Source organism: Catharus ustulatus, chromosome 3, assembly GCF_009819885.2.
Source record: "Catharus ustulatus isolate bCatUst1 chromosome 3, bCatUst1.pri.v2, whole genome shotgun sequence".
NCBI classification, from domain to species: Eukaryota; Metazoa; Chordata; class Aves; order Passeriformes; family Turdidae; genus Catharus; species Catharus ustulatus.
This window is the reverse complement of record NC_046223.1, coordinates 36,932,706-36,955,723: the sequence shown is the minus strand read 5'-3', so window position 1 is coordinate 36,955,723 and position 23,018 is coordinate 36,932,706. Positions and strand designations below refer to the sequence as shown.

At 38.6% G+C, this 23,018-nt stretch overlaps 1 long non-coding RNA gene across 2 annotated transcripts in view; it reads left to right on the top strand.

Annotated features, from left to right (window-relative positions):
* LOC116993767 overlaps positions 1–23,018 on the top strand; it is a 68,086-nt gene that overhangs the window by 20,020 nt on the left and 25,048 nt on the right. Inside the window, exon 1 of one of the 2 annotated variants that reach the window (XR_004417356.1) lies at positions 19,374–19,441. The exons of the other annotated variant lie outside the window; for it this stretch is intronic. This is a non-coding gene — a long non-coding RNA (uncharacterized LOC116993767). Of the gene's footprint in view, positions 1–19,373; positions 19,442–23,018 lie in introns of those variants that run through there. 2 annotated transcript variants of the gene reach the window in all.

Here is a 23,018-nt window from a genome sequence, read left to right as displayed (position 1 = left end):
GGCTGTGGATGTTGCATACCTGGACAACTGTCAGCCCACGGCTTGGACAGGAACACTCTTTGCTGGGTTAAGAACTGGCCCATGACCCAGCCCAGAGACTGGTGGGGATTGGGGCTGCATCCAGCTGGAGTCTGGTCACTAGTGGTGTCCCCCAAGGTCTGGGCGCAGTCCTGTTTAGTGTCTTTATTGATGATCCAGATGAGGGGATTGAGTTCACCATGAGCAAGTTTGCAGATGACATGCAGTTGGGTGCAAGTGCTGGAGGGTTGGAGGGCTCTGCAGAGGAACCTGGACAGACTGGATATATGAGCTGAGTCCGACAATATGAGGTTTAACAACATCAAGTGCCAGGTCCTGCACTTTTCCCAACAACCCCCTACAATGCAATCAGTTGGGGACAGAGTGGCTGGACAGCAGCCAGGCAGAAAGGGACCTGAGGGTACTGGTTGACAGCAGGATGAGCAAGAGCCAGCAGTGTGCTGAGGTGACCAGGAAGGCCAATGTGACATGTTATCAGCAATAGAGTGGCCAGCATGGCCAGGGAGGTCATTCCCCTGTACTCAGCAGTGGTAGGCCATAACTTGAGTCCAGTTCTGGCCCCTCAATTTAGGAACGATGTTGACATGCTGGAGTACATCTAGAGAAAGGCAATGAAGCTGGGGAACAGCCTGGAACACAAGTTCTGTAAGTACTGGCTGAAGGAGCTGGGTGTGTTTAACCAGGAGGCTCAGGGGAGACCTAGTCACTCTCCACATCTCCCTGAAAGGAGGCTGTAGCCAGGTGGGGGTTGGTCTCTTCTCCCAGGCAACCAGCAACAAGACAAGAGGACATTGTCTTAAACTGTGACAGGGGAGATTAAGGTTGGGTATTAGGGAGAACCCTTTCACAGAAGGAGTGACTGGGCATTGGAATGGGCTGCCCAGGTGGGTGAAACAGAGGATTCACACTTACTCTTTGCTCCAAGCAGACTTTTAAAACTTAAATTCAAAAGAAAAATAATGAATGAAAGGTGAAGAAGTGTATCTGCAAAGGTTCTGTCATCACCTCCTCTCACAAATCACTATTTACTATAACTCTACCACTGCCATCAAGATTACTTTAAGAGACAGAAAGAACAGTCCTGAAATAAGACAGATGAATGTACCAATTTAAAGAACATCCAGGCAGAATCGTCTAAATTATAAACCTTTGAGAATAAAATTTCTATATCCCCAGTAGATTTTGTTAAAGATGCACTGATAAAGGTCTTAAAACTTCTCACTTGCACTTCCTGACTAAACACTTCAAGTGAGTGTCATTTATTTTGTGCACATAATGTGTTGTATAACCTTAATTTGGCTAATTTATATGCTTAATTTATGTCACATTCCTCTCTGCCATTTAGAGTTTGAGAGAGATGGTAAATGAAGTAAAACAGACAAAAAAAAAGAAAGAAATTTTGTCTTTTACTTAGTTTTTCCAAAGTCAGATCTGCAAAATCTTTTCTTTGCCAGGAACTTTTGTGTATGGCAGAACAAGACTGTTACAGTGCATATGTTCAAGTAGGTCAAATCAAAGTTCTTAAATTCATGACATTTTATCATTTTCCTACTTTAGTGTACTTTTAAGCCCGTTTTTATTTGAAAACAAGTGCATCTGATTGCTTTAAAATCTACTACTACAGTTAACAGACCGTAATTTACCTGTGACATACATTAAAAGGTTAATCCATTGTTGTTCTTTAAAGGATATTAGAACTCATGGTACTCTAGGGAATGATTTGTATCCTACTGGATGCTCAAGAGGGTAATTTTTCAAAACCCTAAGTATGTCAGTGTTTTTCTTGTCAACGTTTTTCTGGTCATAAAACGTAACTTAGAGATGTTATATCCTGAATAGGCGGTTTATTGTTCATTTAGTAGTGTATCATCTTATGAAATTGTTGCCATATTTTTGTGACGGTGTATCCATCCTGTTGCAGACTTCCTCACAAAGTATTTTTTGTGGGGGTTTTCCACAAAATGAATGTTTAAAGAGTTTGAAATCAATACTTCATGCTCTGCCATGTAGGTGGTATCCAAAAATCTCTTCCAAATATAGCTATGTTTTGTAGCACCTGTTTCACAAGTTCTTGGTGCCTGCTCCACTTATGGGTGAGTATTAGCATTTACTCCAGTAGATAAAACATCTTGTCCAGTTTTTGTTGGTAGTTCCAAACAACATCAACAGCTATACTACTAGAAGAAAAAAACATCAGATGAGCATGACATGTTGGCCCACAGGTCCTTCTTGTCTTAATCCTTTTAGCTATTTCTATTAGACTTTGGAATTTACTGTTCTGGGTAAAGTGGGGAGGGTGCAAAAGCTAAACTTCCCTGTGGGATTCTGGTAAAAACAACAGGATACAGAGAAAGGATTTGCACAGTATGGTTTTCACAGATGCCTTATGCAACCCTCAGCAAATTTTTTGTTTGTTTGTTTGTACCATAGCATGCAGCTGATTTGGGAAGAGGCATGGGTAGCCAGTGAGCCTGTACAGTCTACCTCTGCCACTGTGGAGGTCAGAGGAGCTGAGGTCTACTTCATTTGCTGTGACTTTGTGAGGCTGTGGAAGATCTATCCTTACCCACTGACAGTATTCTGAGCAGCAGCATTGGAGGCTTAGTAAGCAAGCATTTTAATGGAGCACTGCAACAGGGGCCAGGACTGCACACATGAATATTTGTGCTGTCTATTGTGACAGCTTACAAGATTTGAAGAGTTTATGTGTAAATTCTTAGCTAGAAGACTATCTTCTGCTTACAAAATGCCCACAAGTGCAATGCTGGCTACAAATTAGGCTTCCTGATTTTTTTATTACAGTATTTCACAATAAGTGTATATTACATCCCTGGGAAAACTCTGATTTATGAGACATTTGAGGTTTAAGTTTTAAGATTCTTTTAGCTTACAAGAACAGAATATAAATTTTTAGCATATTTGAGAAGCAGGGACAGAAATTTAAACTTTGCTGGTATGCACTTGATCATTGCTGAACAGACTGACAGTCTTTACTATTTAAAGGAAAATTGCTCTAACAATTACCAGTGACCCTGTATTTGTCTCCTATTGTTTCAATTAAAAATAAATACAAGGATTGTAGTATTTTCATTAAACATTTTGAAGCACTCTACAGAAGAGGTCAAGATAATAATAACAGAGAAGCTGAGGAAGAGCAAGAACCAAAGTAAAAGAAGAATATAAGCCCCCAATGTTTCTCTCAGTGTTGCCAGGTAGATAACACAAGTAGTCCATGCTCCCACTACGGGACATGAAGGGACAAAAAGGCAGATACCTGTGTTGATCTTGCTTTATAGACCAGTGCAAAGCTAAAAACAGGACAATCTTAGCTTCTGCTTTGGAGGAGGGAAGAAACACATTCTACCCCTTTCTTCCCCTTTCCTCTCAGGATGAAAACCCGGGGAGAAGTGCTCTGTGTTCGCTTTTTAATGGCATAGTCTAGTCCTTAGCATATGGTCTGAAATGCAAATACTTTGCTGAACTCAATATTAGCTTCTCAGTTAAAGTTAGTTCACCACTTTTTCTATACCTTAAAATATGGTAAGCAAATTCTTAATGTTCAATGTACAGCCATTATTTACTGTTAAGATTCCTGCATGCTTGAACTGGTGGTAATTTTTATCCAGTATTATGAATCTTCATTTGGTACAAATTGTCTGTGTTCAATATATCCTAATTTGTTCTAGGTTATCATTGCCCTTGCAGCTGAACTTTAGCATTGATTCTGAAAAAAATGAGAAGTGCAAAGGCAACTGTTTGCCAGGCAGAACTAGATAGAAGTTTTATCAGAGTAAGAAGTTCAGGATTTCATCCTCTGAGTAGATTTTATTTTCAAGGCGGCTTCCCAGAAGCCACACAGAAAAGGGAAACAAAGCTAAAATTGGGACAAGGTCAGCTGGATATAGAAGTGACTGTAACAAACCTCAAATAGTTCTGTTATTTTTGTTTCAGCTAAAGTTCACAGAATTTTTATTAGGAATCTAACCTAGATATTTACACAGGAATCGGAAAGAACAACTTTCTAATGGCTGCCCAGCAGGGAGGTTGTATTCATAACTGGTGTTAACTTCATACTTGATGCTGACAGATACCGGTTTAAATACTCAAATACTAGGAAGCCTCCCTTTACAAAGGGTATAACATACTAGAAAGCAAGAGACTGAAGAAATATTTTGAGCCTATTTTTAAATTTATCCTTTTTTGGAAATATGTATAAATATATATATGTACATATACACACACACACACGTATATATGTACATATATACACTCATGTTAACACATGTATTTTATCAGAATAAGATACGGTTCTTCTGCATTTTAAGGATTTTGCAATCAATACAAGTAAGAATGTTCTTATTTAAACAGGGCACAAATGCAGATAGTGCATATTTTCCAAGCAGAAATTCACGATTTCTAATAAATTGCTAGGGCTGGTTTATCTCAATTAAAGAAAGACACACTTTTTACTTTAGATGCTCCTCTTCTAAAAGGAACTTACTCTATCATAGATGGAGCAAATACTTGCATGGTTATGGTGTCTTCATGCGGGACTTCAGCCTGCTGCCCCCCCTCCCCCAAACTGCTCAGAAACATTAGGTATCAGATAACATAAGTCACAGAGGTACTCAGAATTTCCTCTGTTGCTAAGAATAGACATTACTGTTAGAGGTTTCTCCGAGAAGGTGTCTGCAAATTAGAATTAATTTTCTGTCCAAACTAAAATAGCTTAAATTTATTTATTCTCCTAGAAGGCATGTTACTTTAAAATAAGAAATGCTGAATATCCTGAGTTGATGTTTACTTGGAAGTTTTAGATCTGGGAAGATTTAATTTAGATCATTTCTACATTTTGTTGCTGATGTGCTTATATAAAGAATATTCTGTCCTTTTGACTTTCATTTTTGTGGTGATTTTCTAGTTTATTTTTCACCATTGAAGCATACAGATATTATTTTATTTTATGTGCATTTCAGTAAATATTAAGTGAATATATAAAATACATAAACAGCATACTGGGAACACAGGTATACTCTGTCTGCTTGTAATGAAGGCTGCTGTCCATTCTTCCGAAAGATGACACTTGACAATTCATGCGACATGGAAAATACAGAGGTTTTAAATAGGGATGCAGCCAAAATGCAAAACTCAGCCAAGGGCAACAATATCCTTTGCAAACTGTTTTTAATAGTCACAAACTGCCAAATCCTTTAACAACAGAATTAAGTCTAACTGGCAACTGAAGAAAAGCACACCTGATACTTAGAGATAAACATGTATCATTTTCAGTGTCATAAAAAAGGTAAACTGATCTAACCTTCAGCCTGGATTCAGAATGTCATGATGCAAAGGGAAATGCAGCTTCTTTTCGTTCTCTCTTGGTTGTTATCACACTGGCTAAGTCAGGAGCTGTCTCTAAGTCTTCCTTAAAATGGGTGCAAGAAGGAAATTTAATGCCATCTAACTACAAATATACCACTAGTCCTCATACTTTGAGACTAATCCTAAGGACCCTGTAAAGACAGGCCATGTAGACAGTATCTTAGTGGGACTACTCCTATTCTTAAAATCAGGAATGTGTTAAATTTGTTCACAAAATATAGTTCTTATTGTACAATTAGTGAAAGCTCTTGATTCTCGTTGCATAAAATCGCAGTAATGCACGAAGATGGGGACTAAGAGATGAGCTGCTTTTTTTCCATTTTATAAAGGGTAAACTTAGTTGCAAGAAGATGGAGACTCCTGTACAGGGTGGGCAGGGACATTCTGGCTAAACTCTGAACTATTAAGTTTCATCTGGGTACCTGACAGCTGTAATTTTAGTTTCAATAAAAAAGTTATTTATTTACTAATTTGATGTAATGACAGTTCACTGAAGGAGTAATTTCAAGTAATTCAAGTAATTTGAAAAGAGGATTTTTTCCTGCTGTCCCCCTTAAAAGAGCATGAGTAAATTAAACAATTAGAACTAGTTACAAAGGTAAGCTAAAATCTAAACATAATAAGACACTGTTTTCAGCATTTCAAAAGAACCAAATACAACACATCAGCAGCTTCAAAATCCTTTTGAATAAGTGCACTCAGAAACAACTAACTAGCAAACAAAGCTTTTATGAAGACAGTGTGGTCAGTGAACTTTTGGCATGTCAATTCTATAAAATGTAGGCCTCTAGAAATATTCTTCACATTTGAGTAAGTAGAAAAGAGCCAAATTTAGCAACAGATGCTCTGGATGGGGCATGATGATTTGCTGCTTTTTACATAGTTTGACAGGCGAGAATTTCTGTAAAAAGAAAAGTATACTCCTCATGTATTGTTAACAGTATGTAATTTTTCTTACATTTTGAAGGATTGAGAATAATAAAGTGGTCAGAATCTCAGAGACCCATGTGATGTGATGATTTTATCAGATTACTTTATATTTAGGTGAACTTCTTTTCAAGTAATGCAAACACTGATTAAACAACATCCCATAGCATGGGATAGCTATTCCACATCCTAGCATTTATCATAATTTCTAGGCAACAAAGCTAATTCTATCGAAAGACATCATCTTAGTCTAATAGAGTGGGTCAAGTAGTACAGAATCACGGAATATTCAGAGTCAGAAGGGACATACAAGGATCATTGAAGTCCAGTTGCTGTCCCTGCACAGGAAAGCCCCAAGAATTGCATCATGAGCAGTACATAAAAATGAATGTCCTTTAAAAATAAAAAGCCTTAGGTTTGGAATTTTTTTTTAGCTATTGATTTCATGTAAATATGCACATGAAGATTTATAGGAGGAAAAAGTGCTTCAATCTCAGTAATAACAAAAGTGATAAGAAATAAGTAGGTAACTGTATCTCATTGTCTTTGGTGAATGTCAAAGCAGAATCAGCATAGTTTCAGCAAACACAGTGCTGGGGAGTTTCCCTTCCCATATCTTTCAGAAGGGCTATTTTACCAGTCCAATAGGAATTCTTCATGCTTAAAGGAGGATTGTAAAAATGCCAAATGAGAATATCAATTATTAAAAGGACAAGGGCATCAAGGTAGATTGATTCTACTAATATGATACAAATTGCTCTTCCAACAAAATCTATTAAAATTTTCACTAACAAAGTTGATTTTCTAGGTTTCAGGAAAACTATTAAGAACATGCTTAAAGTTAACTTTCCTGCATTGGAGACCCTTAAGAATTAACATGGACCTCTGAAAATGGGATACAGGATATTCTGAAATATGCTAGGCTCCCAAATAAAATGGGGCAGAAGTTATAAGCTGATGTCTAACAGTCTCTTGTACCACCAGAACCACTAAAAGAATCAAAACAGAAAAGCAAAGCCAATGATGCATCGACACCTAGCTTCAGCACATGAGAAAGAGTCCTGCCTTTTTGGTTTTGCTCTTTATTAGTTCTCATTCTGCTCAGAATTCATAACAAAGTTGCTTGTACCATCTGAATATATCAATTGTTTTAATAAATTTTATTGTAAGTTTGAATTGTTTCAGCACTGTTTATTTTGTCTTCCTTTATAATTGCATACTTTAGAGTTACATAATCTATTTGTTTGATTTCTGGACATCATTTTTTTAGCTGTTGTATGGATTCTTAAAATAGGAAAGATATTGTGTATGCTTGTGTCATTAGAACATTGTTCAGCATATTGTTTCATTAAGAATGGATATGTTGCAAACTTTTCATGGCAATTACTGCAATAGAAGCCCTTGTTTACCCTTAAGTTCTTTTCCCCACTTAGTTTCCTATTATTAAATTTAGATAAATTTTTATGATGTCATGGTTCTCACAAAACCTTCATAGGGTTAAGACATATTGAGATGAAAGATATAAAAAATAACATGGTGATTTAAAATCAAAATGGAAACTGGGCAGCGTAACTCAGACCCCAAGAGTTAAAAATAGAAATGTAGAGGTAAATGAGAGAGAAAAAGAAGTGGGAAAGAAATTAAGATTAGACAGCATATCAAAGCTGATAAAAGATGGTTAAAAGGACAATTCTGTTCCTCAACTGGCATCTATGGATATAACTAAAATCAGCTCTGTGTCACTCTGATAGACATAAACATTTAATTCAAATGACAAATATAATTTTTTTCTTGAGATTTATTCAAAACAAGAGTGCCATCCCCAAATTATCCACAATGAGAGTGCATTCAATGCATTTTTAAATTCAATTATAATTTGCTCAAGTATCATTATTAGACATTTGAACTGGTATGCTTGATTGAGTAGGTATGGTAAGTCACACATTATTCATGTTACCTGATAGGATGAGCATGTAAGCAGGTATTAATAAAATAATGAATGTTTTAAACTCTACTTCTACAAGGTCAAGCCTGCAGTTTTAAAGTTCAATAAACATGAATGTCCCAAATTTAATTGCTAAATATTCCCAGAAAATACATGCTGGGGCTGTATTTATTTTTTTAACATGGGTGATTGAATAATTGTTGAGTTTTTGCAACAATACCCTGACACACTTTTTTGTTGTTGTTGTTCATTTGTTTTTCTCTCTTTTTTTTTTGCCTGATCACTGTACTGGGCACAAGCTCAAAGCTATTTATAGGTAAAAACACCAATGATGAAACAAAAGCCAGAATACAGAAGATATGAAGAACGTCTTAAATATTTTATGATACAGAAACAAATTCAATCGTTCAGACTAAGATACTGTATTTTGCTAAATCCACAAATACAGTAAGGATAGACAAATTCTTCAAAAGTGAAAATTTGCTACAGCCTTGGAATCCCCAACAATCAGACTCACCTAATTATTGTAATATAAGTATGCATTTCTGTGGAATGTAAGTACTCAAATGAAAAATGTAGTCATTTATGGAATGTGTCTTGGAATGTGTCTTTTATCATTTGTCTTTTATATAGTATGTTTGTTTTCCTTTACTGTTAAGCTGTTGAAGAGAGGAGAGAAATGTACAAAGCCTGGGTACTCCTAATCATCATTTACAGCACCTAAATTTGACACCAGCTTTAACTTTGATATCGCTGTTTTGAAGCTGATCTAAAACTGTTGCCCTGGAAAAGAGCAGTCCTATCTTTTCTCTCTCCATCCCACCCAGAACTGATTGTTTCTGCTCACTCCCTTGCAGTAGCTACAGGGACTTCAGGGAGATCAGGGCAATGCACTAATATATCTTAAAACTCATTACATTCTTCCAGGGTTAACTTTAAATTGATCTACCTTGGTAGTAGAAAAGAAGCAGCAGAAATGTGAAAGCTGGACCATGCATCTCAGCATCAGGCTGTCAGGCTGGTTTTAGGTCAGCTTAAATTCATCATGAAACTGATCTTCAACAAGATGTCTAAAAATTATGGTATGAACAGGCTTTGGTTCCCTCACTTCAGCCTGACTCAGGCTTTTATTCACTTTTCTTGCTTGCTTAATGACAGGGGACATAGAGAACATTTTTCACTATAGTTTCTGCTACATCTGTTGAACAGAGGTTCCAGAATCACATTTACCTTCTCTCACTTCCTCAACTATAATCTCTGTTTTCAATCACTCACTTTACTTGGTGCTGCTCTTTGTATCAGTGGTAGATATTACTGTCAAGGCTTATATTGATATATATATTTTCCTATTTCTATCAGAACTTATAGTTCAATGCTTAATAGCAAAAGAGATTCCACTTATCATGCTCCCAACAAAACCTCTTAAAACCTTCTCATATTCAAGCTCAGAGGTAATTCTCCATCCTTACCCAGAAAGTCTTTCCTAGACAATAAGCAGCCCCATTTTCTTCAACATCACACATGCCTCTGATATAATTTCTGATATCTCTGCAACTGTGCTGTGCTTAAACCCACAAATATTTCCATTATAGCATCTCTAAATATGCCATTTCTTTTTACCCTGTGAGACACCTGCTACATCTCAAAACTATCCTAGTTTTTAACATTTACTAATATTTACTTCTTTTTTTTTCCCCTCTAAGGTTGACAAAAGGAAGGAGATTCATTGACAATTCTGCTGCAAAGATTAGTTTTCTCTCTCTTCTCTTTGAAAGACTCCTCTGTTCCGGTGCATCAACATGTGGCCTCCCTGTTCCTCAACCATACAGAGCAGTGTCCTCTTCCCACTCAAGCTTTCTCCTGTATCATTTCTCCCACTCATCTCTTTAGATCAGATTTAAAATCTTGCCTTCGCTTCCTGTCATGTTAAGATTCTAGCATCTATCATCCACCTGTTAACATTTTGGATCTGCCTTTCTGAGTTTGCTTTTCATATAGTGAGAAGGCCATGGGTGAACCTGCGCAAAGTTAGCATGTCATCTGCATGTAAACATTTCCTTAATAGTCTCCTGGGTGACATTTTCTGCAAACCTCCTGAAAGAAGCCAGATTCTGTCAAAGGCTGTCTATCCATCAAACTTATCAAACTGGCTTTACTGTTTCTTGAACTTCCCCGTTTTAACCCCTGCACTACAAGGGACTTGCTGTATGTACCCTTAAATTTCAAGGCTTTGGGGAATGGGTTATTTTTTCCTGCTTTCTCCTATGGTACAGTACTCATTACAGAGAAATCTCAGCCATGACAGAGGTTGTGGCTGCTATGGTAAAAAAAAAATCAATTATTATAATAGATTAACAATTACTAATTTGAGTATATAAAAATAATATACCATAACCAAACTCTAAGTCTTTTGTTATTGCTGTAGCATTACATTTGCAACCAAATGTTAGTGTTTCATCAAATTAAAAATTTCTTTATCTATTTAAAAATTTCTTCATTCTTTCAATTAAAATATTACAACAACGCAAAAACATTGGTAGAGTTTCTTGAAAATTGCAAATGACGGAGAATGCACTTTGGGATAAAAGTCACTGGATGGTACACAAAGAAGTGGCTTTCTTTCACTTCTCTTGGTACAGCCCCTAGTCAAAGAAAGGGGCCATGAATGGCTATGGAAGTTGCTCCTGGTATTATTATGATAGGAATTCTGATAGTGTTTTAGATTTATACAAGGGAGGGATCAAATTATCTAATTATCTAAGAACAAAAAGGTAACTAACTGTAAGTTTTATGTGTATCTATGGATAGAGAAGAAACACTGTTTTTCAAGACTGGATTCTTGTTTTCTTATTTCCCTAAACATGCTCCTTTAGTTGTGTATCCCTCTGTGTATGGACAGACAGTAGGCTGATGTTTTGCACACAAGTCCCCTTGCTCAACACCCACCTTCTAGGATAATCCAGAAGCAGCAGCAGTAATCTAGCAGGATGTTCCTTCATCTGTGATGCCATCAGAAAGTGCTGCTGTGTGACCACAACATTTGAGAAAAATGTCTCCATGTATGAAGTAAATTATTAAATAATTTGTGTTTATCCTACTATAGCTCAACTGCTTGCCCAGTTCAGATAAGAAACTGTGACAGCTCTTCACAGAAAGCAAACAGGGTCTTGGCAAGATGCAGACATTCCTTATTTTCATTAGCCTCATTTTAGCAGACCAAAAAGATCCTGAGTATAGAGAGATGATGAGCTGGATCTATTATATTCATAGGGTTAGACCTGATTGTGCCTTCTGGCATCAAAATCTAGTAGTAGTCCAGGAGGACAGCCCTCATTCAGAGTAATCTAACTTTTTAAGGGACTTCTGCTTTTCAGTGTCATTTCTGTGGAAGAAGACATACTGCTCCAGGGAACCTACTCTGATGCCTCTCAGGTGTCCAGTCCCTTTGGGCAGGGGAGGTCAGGGATGGCCTATGACAGTTTGGTGACAACACCTAGGACAAGGGAAGCATGAAGGAATGATTTAACAGATGTATTTGTGCCTGCAGAAATTTATGGGCATGTGGATATTCTGTGCCAGGACTTTTGAGCTGCTGGCAAATATCCTTGCCAAAAGTCATGGAGCTCAGATTTACACAGAGTATATTTGTCATTAGGGTTGGTATTCATCAAATGTAACCTTGGTATCTTGTATTACTAAATGTCTCAATGTGAGTTGTTTTAATTTTTTCCAGAGATAACCCTGGAATTATCTTTAGAGCACTCAACATTCAATCCCCTTCTCTGGTTTTGCCTTTGTTCAACTCCCAGCTCTGTGTTGAGTGTGATTGGTGACATTTCTAAAGAAAGGCATCATGACTGAGAGTTACCTCATATCAATGTCCATACTGTTGTGGTTTGGAGACGATGGATTATTTTTTAACCTTCTGAAATACCATAAAAGCTTTGGCTTCATAGAAGATCTCATACCACTCCAATATGATGACTGCATCTTGAGGGGGTGGCCTCTACAAGCCACTGGCATATGGGTTTTATGTATTAGGGTCTGTAAAGGAGATACCACTTGCAAGGATTTACAGTATGTCAGGACTGTGTGCCAGATGGTAAAAGCCATATGAGTTACAGAGTTCTTGAAAGATTTTTTTTTAGTTTGTTTTTGTTTATCATAGAGAATACGCTTCTGGGTTCATAAAGTTTCAGCATGTTCCGCCTACTGCGTCATGGAGAAAAATATTAACTCCATCCTGAATCCAGGCCATCAGGAGAATAAAAATAGTATTTAAAAAAGGAGGTAGGCAGGCCATTTCCTGGGACAGAAAAAATAGTTGGTTTAAAATACATTCTTGCTATTTTAATACTAAAATGAATAGTTACTGCTGTTATTCTCTGAAATGATTTATTCAGAAGATTAAGCAGAGTTCTTTGAAACAAGTGTATTTAAACACTCTGCTTATCCTGTTCACCAGGAAATGCAAAGTTTTTCTTGTTATAAAGAATTACTCAGATTTGAGTTTGAGCAATATGTTCACTCAGTATCACCGAGGGGCTTCCCCTGCCACAAACACTCGGGGTAATACAGCAAGCCCCTGTGATTTGAGTTCCCAGGCCAGGGAAGCACAAATAGCTCCTGGGACATCAGAGCAGGAGGAACTCCAGGTACACCCCACGATAGTATGGGAGTAAGGATACAATGGGAGTGACGTACATTTCTCACAGGAGTAAGGGCGCAGTGTGCATGGGGACACGTGGGGGGGACACAAACCAACCCCAAAATAGATGTACTGCGATAAAGAGTACACAGCATTTAACTGGACTGCCCATCTCCTTTGAAGGACAATCTGAAGGAAGTACTGTGCTTGTGAAAATTCATCTAATCCCACCATTTCTTCACGAGAAAGAAGACATGCGACCCTCAGGAGAACCGTGGGGACACCGGGCTGAGGGCACCTGAGGGCAGAGAGCCCCGGCGGGCCCAGCCCTCAGGCTGCAGGCGGGCGCGGGGCCGGGCCGCCCGCTAAATGGCAGCTGGCCCGACTGCTCCGGGCTCGGGCTCGGGTTCGGGTCCGGGTCCGGGTCCGGGCCGGTGCCGCCAGGTGGCGGAGCGGGCCGGGCGGGCAGCGCCGGGCGGGCCAGCGGGCCGCGTGTTCCTGTTATTGTCCCTAAATAGCTGACCTTGGGAGCGAGCGGCCCCGCTCCGAGCTCCGCGCCGCCGCCCGCGCCGCCTTATCAGCGTTTGTTTAGCTGGGTGGGAGGCCGAGCCCCGCCTGCCCGGCCCGCCACCAACTGCGGGGTTTTTCCACCCGCCCCGCTGGGTTTTTACCGGGCTCCTCGTAGCGAAGTGTCTCGAAGCACGGGGTAATGCCCTGGCTGTAAAATCTGTGTGTCCCGGGGAGCGCGGTGCCGCCAAGGCGATCAAGGCTGGCTCCGAGCTACACGCAGAAGCCGCGAGTTTATGTGAAAATGAAGTAATCGTAGGTTTGGTATAAATTCCTGTGTTAAACCCCCTGCTTCATGCTTTGAATCTGAGTCACTTCAGCTAGACTACAGCTACCATTGACATACAGGCTGTGGATGTGATCCAGGAAAACAAGATATTTTGGGACCGGGGAAGGGCATCTCAAGTTTGTATTGCTTACTGGTGAAATTATTCATTTTTTTGTTGAAACCTGCAACTCCTGGCTGAACCATGCTGTGATAAATAGGGGTAAAACATGGTTTGCCTGACTATTGATAGTAAGCTACATGCTGCTTTTTGTGAGTGAGAGATCACTGCTGCTTGTGGAGGCGTCCCGGTCTAATCCCTTCCGTAGACAAAATTGACAGCACAGCCACATGGTGTACATGGCAGATGAAACTGCACGAACGCTTTATATTTATGTTATTAAACTCGAAGTGTAGATTGGTAGTGAGAATTCTGTTGTAGCCACCAAAAATAACCACCCCTTGTGCCAATTCTCCTCTATGTTTTCTGATACATTTTTGGTTTATTTTCCTTTTTGTCTGCTGCAAAATATAGAGGCTCTCAGCCGTTTCAAGAATTTTTTAATTTTTTAATTTTTTTGCTAACTGAGCTAGCACAGTCTTGTTTTCAGGCACCTGGGCCTAAGAGATTTCAATGCACATGGGCATTTATGCTCAGACTGCACTGAGCACCCTCATTTTACTCTTAGTTATTTGGAGCCAGTTTACTGCCTTAAATATACCATTGTACATACTTAAGTGATTGCTTTTTTCTTTTTTCTGTTCCTTTTCTCTGCAGTAGTTCAAAAAATATACTTTCAAACTACAAAAATTACAACACAGGCCAAATTATAAAGTGTTGAGAAAGTCCCAGTCAGACCCAAACTTGTAGCTGCTCATCCAAAGTGTTAAGCCAATCTTTTGATACATCTCATATGTGGGAATGATTCATCACACAGAAGCCCTTTATAACCAGGGAAGCAGATGTAACCTATATTTCCAGACAGGAACAGATCCATAAACAAAGACAAAAAGTTTATAGAGAATAATTCTTACCAAATAGATCAAGTTGGGATTTTTTTAATTTTTTGGGTGGATGATTGGGTTTTTTTGTGAGGTTTTTTTTTTGGTAAAGAAAGACTTAGGAGCTGTTTTTCAGAAGTTTATGCAACTGTTACTTTAGTTGGATAGAACGAGGTTTTGGCTTTCAGTGTAAAGTAAATATTTTCAGGGATCAAAGAGGTGGAAAATGGGGGTGAGATGAGTGTGCATGTTGAGAGGTAGCTACTCAGCTCTGACTGGGCTGTTACACAAACAGGTATTATGTCTATGTTTTTGTCTACCACTCTTCTAATATCCTAATAATGAACAAAAATGTATATTGACTTATGTTTTGAATAATTTGAATAAAACAAATCCAGAAAGCAAACCTGAGAAATTCTTGTTTTTATGGTCTCCTTTCTCTCTCATGACTCCAAGAGGTATGGTGTCTGGCCTTATGTCTTGCCACACCTTTCTCTACTGACAGAAATGCTTTGAATTTCATTTGGAGGGATTTGGGTTAACCACTAGCTAGAGGTCAAGAAATTCTCCTTTCATGTGGAGATGAGCCCTCAGTCTGATTGTTCTTAATCTAGCTACTGCATCTTGAGGTTTGTCTTAAAAGCAGGTAAAAGGATCTATTGGATATTTTAATTGTCTTCAATTTTAAAAAGTGGATTTTGGGATCTAGGCACAAATATTCATAAAACAAATACCTCTGAAGCAGCAGCTAGAAGCAAGGGTCTAAGCCTGAAGGTATCTTACAAGGTGAGGAATGAGACCCCATGGAGGCCTCTCACAGCTCTTTCCCAATAGCCTGACCAAAGCAACACCACTGCGCCAAAATGTACCTGGCCTTAGGTACAGGCAGCCAAACCCCAGAGGTGGAGCAGGAAACAGGTTGCAGAATCACTGGGAGCATCCAGGGCCCTGACAGAGCTCAGCTATCATAAACACTAGAATCAAAATAACTGCGCTGAGATTTTTACACCATTCCTCAACATTTTCTTTATACATAGCAAAGAGGAGTAGATGTAACTTGTCCCTGCCACAGAAGAGGAAGAAAGCACAACACTCATCAGGCCTGCAAAGGCTGCATAGAGCTCTTTCAGCCTGAAGTCTGATGCTTCAGTAACAATCAGGTTACAAGGACCACCTCAGCTTCCTGCCTGAACTAAATACTTCCTCTGGCTCTCCGTGCTTTTTGTCCTTACTTTCATGAGTCCTTGAGAGTTCCCTAGTCAGTCCCTGCAGCAGCCACCTTCTCTCCCCACAGAGTTAGCATTTGTCAGTCTCTGGTACAGAAGCCACTGACTTCTGCTGCTCTGTGCTGCTCTGTGTTTATGGAGAACCTTCCTTGAAATTAGTTGGAGAGACATTGATACTCTACTGCTTCAGATCATCTGCCTTAAGATTGGTCTAAGGGGGATGCATTTAGAAAATCAGCCAATTACACTAATGGTGGCTAATCTGAGGGGAAGGTGGGAAGAGGGTGGGGGGTGTAGGTACTGTAATATTTTAATAATTATCTATTAACATGTTTCTAAAATGATTTAAAGTTCAGATGCATGTTTTTAACCAATCACTTCATTTCATAATATTTATTAGTTTTTTAGACACAATCTCCAGTTGATTTGGTCTTAAAATAATTTTCCTTCAGTAACTAAAAAAGATGATTAAGAACATCTTAATTATGACTGATTCAGGAAAACAGAAAAAATAAGTACATCCTAAAGAGCTGTGCAAAACTAGAACCAAAATTACTAGTGCTGCTGGTAATATAATTTTGGCCTGTATTAATTTGTTATCTTTTTCTTAATTATAAAAGATTACTTCGTTCTCTGCTGGGGATTTCACCAGTGAGGGTATTTGACCCATTAGGTTAAGCTATGGGACAGTCTTTTAGCACTTTCATGGAAATTTTATTTTTCTTCTTTGACTTAAACATGATCTCTGATTTGTCATGAGCAAGGAGAAAGGCCATTGAAAACAAAGACAATAATTAGTAGGTTCTATCCAGTGTTAACATGCCCAACCTGCTAGCAGCATAATATTTATTTTAGCAAATATACCAGTTATTATGTCCAGAACTGGAAGAGTTCAAGTACTCCTAAAGCATGGAGGAGAGGGTGCTGACAGAATGCCATGGGTTAGTATGCAGAATTACTTTGAATAAGTAGGCTTCTGATAGAGTAGCCTCAGAAAATATGCTGCTTCCTGAGAATGCAGTTTGTAACTGTAATCATGCCTCTAGATGGTAAAGTGTCAGAAAATGAACAGGATTGAAATCCTTCACTTTGTCACAGGATGCATAAATGAGACAGGAATTATCTAGATTTCACAGAGATTAATAATCAGTCATGTAGGTAGCTATAGCTGGTACTCGTTCCAGCACATAGCTTTGTTGACTGGCCAGAATATCAAAAACTCATGGAGTTTATTGATTGTTTCTGGATTATCTGAAGAAATTGTTTGATAACAGTCCACAATTGTTTTGAAACAATTTCAGAGACATTCACTAAAGCATGTTAGAACTGCTGCTTATCTCCCAGGATCAAATGGGTAAACAGGGCTTTTGTACATAGATTTGAAAAAGCTCAGAGGAAAATTAAGCAGAATTTTATTTGCAAATACAAACTCTGTATCAAAGTCCACCATACCGGCAACTTTAATCAAAGGTTTTCTAGACTTTATGATTTGTTACAGATAGCATGTATTTTGCACAGGAACTGGATAAATATGTTGGAGGAAATAGAATCTATAATAGATGCCTCCCAGACATTCTGCATCCATCAGTAGGATGTGAATAAAATTACAAAGGATGAAACAATTAGGACAAAGGTGTTGTCAAGAAGGTATATTACTGGGAGCATGCCATGGCTGTTTTTGGACAAAGGGGCATAATGAAGAAATATATTGACCAGCTGTTATGAGAGAAAAAGGTTTAGGAAGAGAAAAGTGTTCTGAAATTAAAGCTGATGTCCATGCAGTTACTGGGGAGGAAAATGATTATGCTTTTTATTGGCCTGAAGGGGTTGTAAATGAAAATGTTACAGTAGGATGTGAATCTTTTAATACAGATGAAGGGCTGAGAATGGACAAATGCCAATTCCCTTCCTAACAAGCTACCTTCAGCCGTAAGCCATATGCAGAATAAAACTTAGGTTTAAACATATCACGGCAACCATGTTGGGTATATGTTACACTTCCTAAATCCATTACAATGAACAGTAATTAATAAATATATGTACTATATACATATGTATAGATAAAAAAACATCCTGATTTAGGAAGACTTTGAGTTATGTGTTTAAAAAAACCACTATTTAAGTACCATTAAATTTAGACTGTGCTTGACTCTTTTCTTGATCTGGGACCTTAGGCAGTTGCTTTCCTTTTCTGGGCATTGTGACATCTTGAAATCCACATTTTGCAAGGCAGAGTCAATATGATATGCTACAGAAAAGTATTTTCTCATGAAGACTTTGTTATTGCTCCCATTTTCTTTCATCTCAAATAAAAATAACTCATGCTGAAAATGCAGTCTGTGTATACTGGCAATTAAAAACAAATCAGGAAATCTCTCTGCTATATTAAATCACACATGCCTAGTTATGATTTAACATGCTGGGGAATGAAACCAAATTCCACTCTGAAGTATCAAACTCTGGTTTTGTAAACACTAGGTTTCTCATTCAGAATAACTTCTTTCCCCATGGTTATACCATTAATGTATGCATCCCAAAATTCCTGTGGAGAATGAAATTATTGGGTTGCCTACCAGTAAATACATGTGGTTCCTGCTTAAAGCAATGTTCCAGGTAAGTGAAAATGAGAAATCTTGGAGAGCAGCCAGATTTGCTTTTTCAGATGCAAGCAACCTATCTTGCAATTCGCTATGCTTCTTCAGTGAAAAGGCAGCAAGAGGAGACATTAAAAATAGAGAGGAAGCAAGAGAGAGAAAGAGCATGTGGGAACCTAACTCAGCACACTAGGTGGAAGTTCTACCTTTGTTTTCACTGAAGCAACCCTACTGAAATAACTACTGCGGGAAATAAACCTTGGTTTATCAAGATATTCAGTAAACAAAAAATAACTGATGTCAAAGGATCCCAAACTCGAGGAGATGTGCCAAAGATTATGATGTAGGACATTCAGCCAAACTTCTTGATTAGTCTTATCAAAACAAGTTAATTTTCTTGTTTTTCATAGATCTCTTTCAACTGCTGTCTCTCTCTAAGCAGGGATACAGTATACTGAGTTTATGTAAAATATTTTCTATGAATAATCACAGAGTCACGAGGCTGAGATCCAAAGCACACGTAGGCAGTTATTGAAATCCTTTATGGAGAATTAATATTGAAAAGTATGATGATTATTATTATTAATATGGACTTCTGAGGGAATATTGAAGCAGGCCTAAATGTCGGTAGTGAGTTCATGTGGCTGCAATACAGTATGGCAGTAGAAAAACAACATGGTAATTTGATGCTGCACACAGAGAAGCTGTATCAGAGGGGAAAGAGAGAGCTGCAGGAAAGCACCAGTGTAAACACTACCTGGAATTCTCTTTTTAGATTGCTGGTCAGGATGCATTGCCGGATAAATGACACCCAAAGAGCATCAAAATACCAGGGAAATGTTCAAGGTAAGACTACAGTCTTGAGAACGTGGGCTTTTTTTTTTTTTTTTGCTGAGAATGACTAAAGAGAAATATATTTTAAGTATGTAGATTTAAATGCCAAAGAAATGCAAAGGATAACAATTAGAGAACTTTTGGAAATTCTTGGTATCAAAGGCACTTGGTGTGCTTGTTGACCTTGCATACATTTTTCTCAGCCTCTCTCATTTAGACTAGCTGCTAGATATGATCTGATTGCAGTGAGCTATCTCAGGACACTTGTCATCTCTGACGCTTGCAATTAGCCTTGTCCAAGTGTTAGAACTATAGGCTGTTGAGGATATGGCTGCAGGCAGGGGAGCCATTACAGGCACTGTTGGAGCCTGTCTCAGTCAGGAAAGCTGGAAAAACAGCTTGTAAGCTGGTGTACCAGAGAAGACCCTTGCTCTTTGGGTATCTCCTTCAAGACAGACAGGGCCAACTTGCTGCTCAGGCAGAGTAGTAAGTAGCCAGCAGTAGCAGAGCCAACAGCTTTGCCTATGCCAAAGGGCACAAGGACTGTTTGTAAAAGGAGAACTTGCTGCATAAACAGCAAATTCCTGCCTCCTTCCCCTCCTCCTCTTCCTCCTCCTCTGTTCCGTGGCTGAGAAAGGGGTGAGAGTTTGCCAAACGACAAGCATTACTAAATTCCTGTTTTACAGACACCTCTGGAAAGGTCCACTGCTCCATCTCAGTTTGACTCTCATACCTCAGGGTCTCTCCAAATTCTTCCAGCCCCACTATCTCCCCCAGTGACTATTAGCTGCCTTTTAAGTCTTATCACTCCACTGGTGTGCTGACCCCCGCTTAGTCTTTTCCTACCACCAACTTTTGTACAGTAAATTCCCTGAGACAGTCAGTTCTCCCTGTATAGTAAGTTGCTTTGAGGGATTTAGTTTTATCATCCAAAAGACAGATGATTTGTCACATGAGGCTGATTTTTTACTACCTCAAAAGGGACATCCTAGCTTGGGATAACAAGTTGATATAGTAGCTTTCACAGGACGAATGTGAAAGACTAGGTCTGCATCAGCCAGCAGAACATCTCAGGCTGTGCAAGTCTGTAGACCAAAGCAATTTGGAGTCCCTTATGTACATGCCTCATGCATTTTTGGGAGTTTTTACTCAGCTAGATTTCTTCTGATACAGTCTGGAGTTTAAGTACACAGTAGCATTTGAAGTGTCACAGGTCTGGTTTATGCCTGCATCTTCTGATTTAGATCTGTCTGGAAGAAAACCTTCTTGTGCATTCTGAGGCAGCTCCACATTGTAACCCAAACCACAAAAAGCAGGGAAGATTTGAATTTGGACTCTGCTGTAGATGCCCTCTCAAATGATTTCCAAATATTCTTAAGAGCCACTTATAGGAGATTTGGTTTTCAAAAGTCTTTGTAAAGAACAAATTAATTGTATCCATCAGTTTGCTCTTATCTATCATTGTGTTAATTCTTTCTAAGAATTTTAATGGGATAAACATGTTTACTATTACAGAAGCTGAATTGTTTAGTTCTTATCATTTCACATTAATCTGTGGTGCTTTTCAACTCTCTATTCAATTATGTTCTCATCTGTTTTTCTTTGCACTGCAATAAGACTATAAACAGACTCCACAAACATACTTGTAATATTGAATGTGTAAAGCGTCTCTTCTTGATCTATCAAGTGAAAGGAGGTTGTGTTATGGGAAGAATTTTGAAAGATCTTTGCCAGATTTTCTGCCTTTCAAATATTTGTACCAGTTGGAACAGTGAACATGCTGGTGAATAGATGGTGAGTAAAATCTTCCCATTCAATGAGACTAGGAGATCAGATACTAGATCAGACACCATGTCTGGGAGATTATCTTAGAGGCCTTTCTTGGTCTAAGTGTAATTGTCATGGCTCAGTGGGACAACAGGGAGCATAAACAGAGGAAAACAGAGGATTTCCTGTGAATATGTAGGAGGTAGTGGTGGGCATTGATAGGAGTCAATAGAAGAATGAGCCAGGGTCTGCTGCTGAGAAATGTAATGTTTGCATATCTCTTATATGGGCTGAAACTAAGGAGAGAGAAGGGTCCAGGAACTGTACTGTGAGAAAAGAAAGACTAAAACTCTGAAGAAAGGACTTCTCTTGAATCTTAGGTTCACGCATTCTGATCAGCTTTGCAGCTTGTTATTTTTCACCCTTTCTTTGACTCCTAGCGATCATGTTCAGGTAAACAATGCTGCTTCTCAGAAAGTTGAAGGTTCCCAGGATATCCCTTTTCAGCAGCCAGGAGCTGGCAGTGCAGGGCCCTTCTGTGTGTGCACGAAGACTGCAGGTCTGTCAACTCTTGCAGGGGCAGTGACTGGCCTGTCTGCCCTACTGCAGTGGGGTACCCACTGCCTGTAGAATGGCTCGAAGGCATCTGGAGAAATGGTAATTTCAGTGTAAAGGAAGTGATTATTGTGAACAATGAGAATGATAGCAGAGGGAAAAAATATCTTATCATTTCCATGTAATGATGGCATGTAATAAAACAAAAGAACACTGGCACTGAGTTAAATCTGAACTACTGAGCTCTAAGTAGATGTGCAGGAAAAAATAGCTCACAATAGCCAAAGAAAGAAACCTAGTTCATTCAACAGCACCATCTTTCACATGCATTTGTCATGGGGAGAGCTAATGAATTTTGATTTTTTTAGGTCTGATGCAGCCAAATTTTCAAAGAAATCAGGATCATTCATAGCTTCTCTCTATCAGCAGAAGTGTTCATTTGATAGGATATGATCTCTATTTGCCGTCTGCAATACATGATGGAATCCTTTTGAGTCATGTTTTTAAAAAATATTAACAAAAGCAAGAAGACAACTGGAAAAATTGCAATGAGAAAGTGCCAAAACAAATGAAGTAACTTTCTTTAGAAAAATTCTGAAGCAAGGCTTTAAGTGCAATTTAGGACATCACATAGAGGAAATAAGATACAGGACAGAAGATAAGCTTTCTTCTGGAGCTTGAAATTAAATTGTGAATCAGCAAGGTACAGAAATATAATGCAAATATTTCAGCCAGGAGGTGCTGCAGCTAAGTCCCCGTGAATATTATATACCTAATTATTTTCCTGTTTTCCGTATGAACCTAATTTTAGGTCTTTTTTAATAGATTCACAAATAATCTTCTGGTAACAGTATTAGTGGTTTAAAGCATCTTCTGGTATTAAAGTTGGGAATCAATTGCTGCTTACCAAACAAGTTTTGGCTTCTGAAAGGCATATCATATTTACTTATAAAATTCTGTCTTAATTAGAATTTAAGCTGATATTTTTTTCTCAAAAGAAAGTCAGACAGGAAAGAGAAAATACAGATGCTTTTTCCCCCCCCTGAAGTATAAGTCTTTGATTTTTATGAAAAGTACTGATATGTGAGGATGCAGAATATTTCAGGTCAGAGAAGAGGCTGGAACGAAGATAAAATTGGGGGATTGAAAGGCATTGATAAAATGTAACCGCTTCCATGACACAGAGTTCAAATGCCTTTATATTACTGGTTGTTTGAAACGAAAAATACACACAAACTAAAGAAGGGACAGAGAATGCAAAAACAAT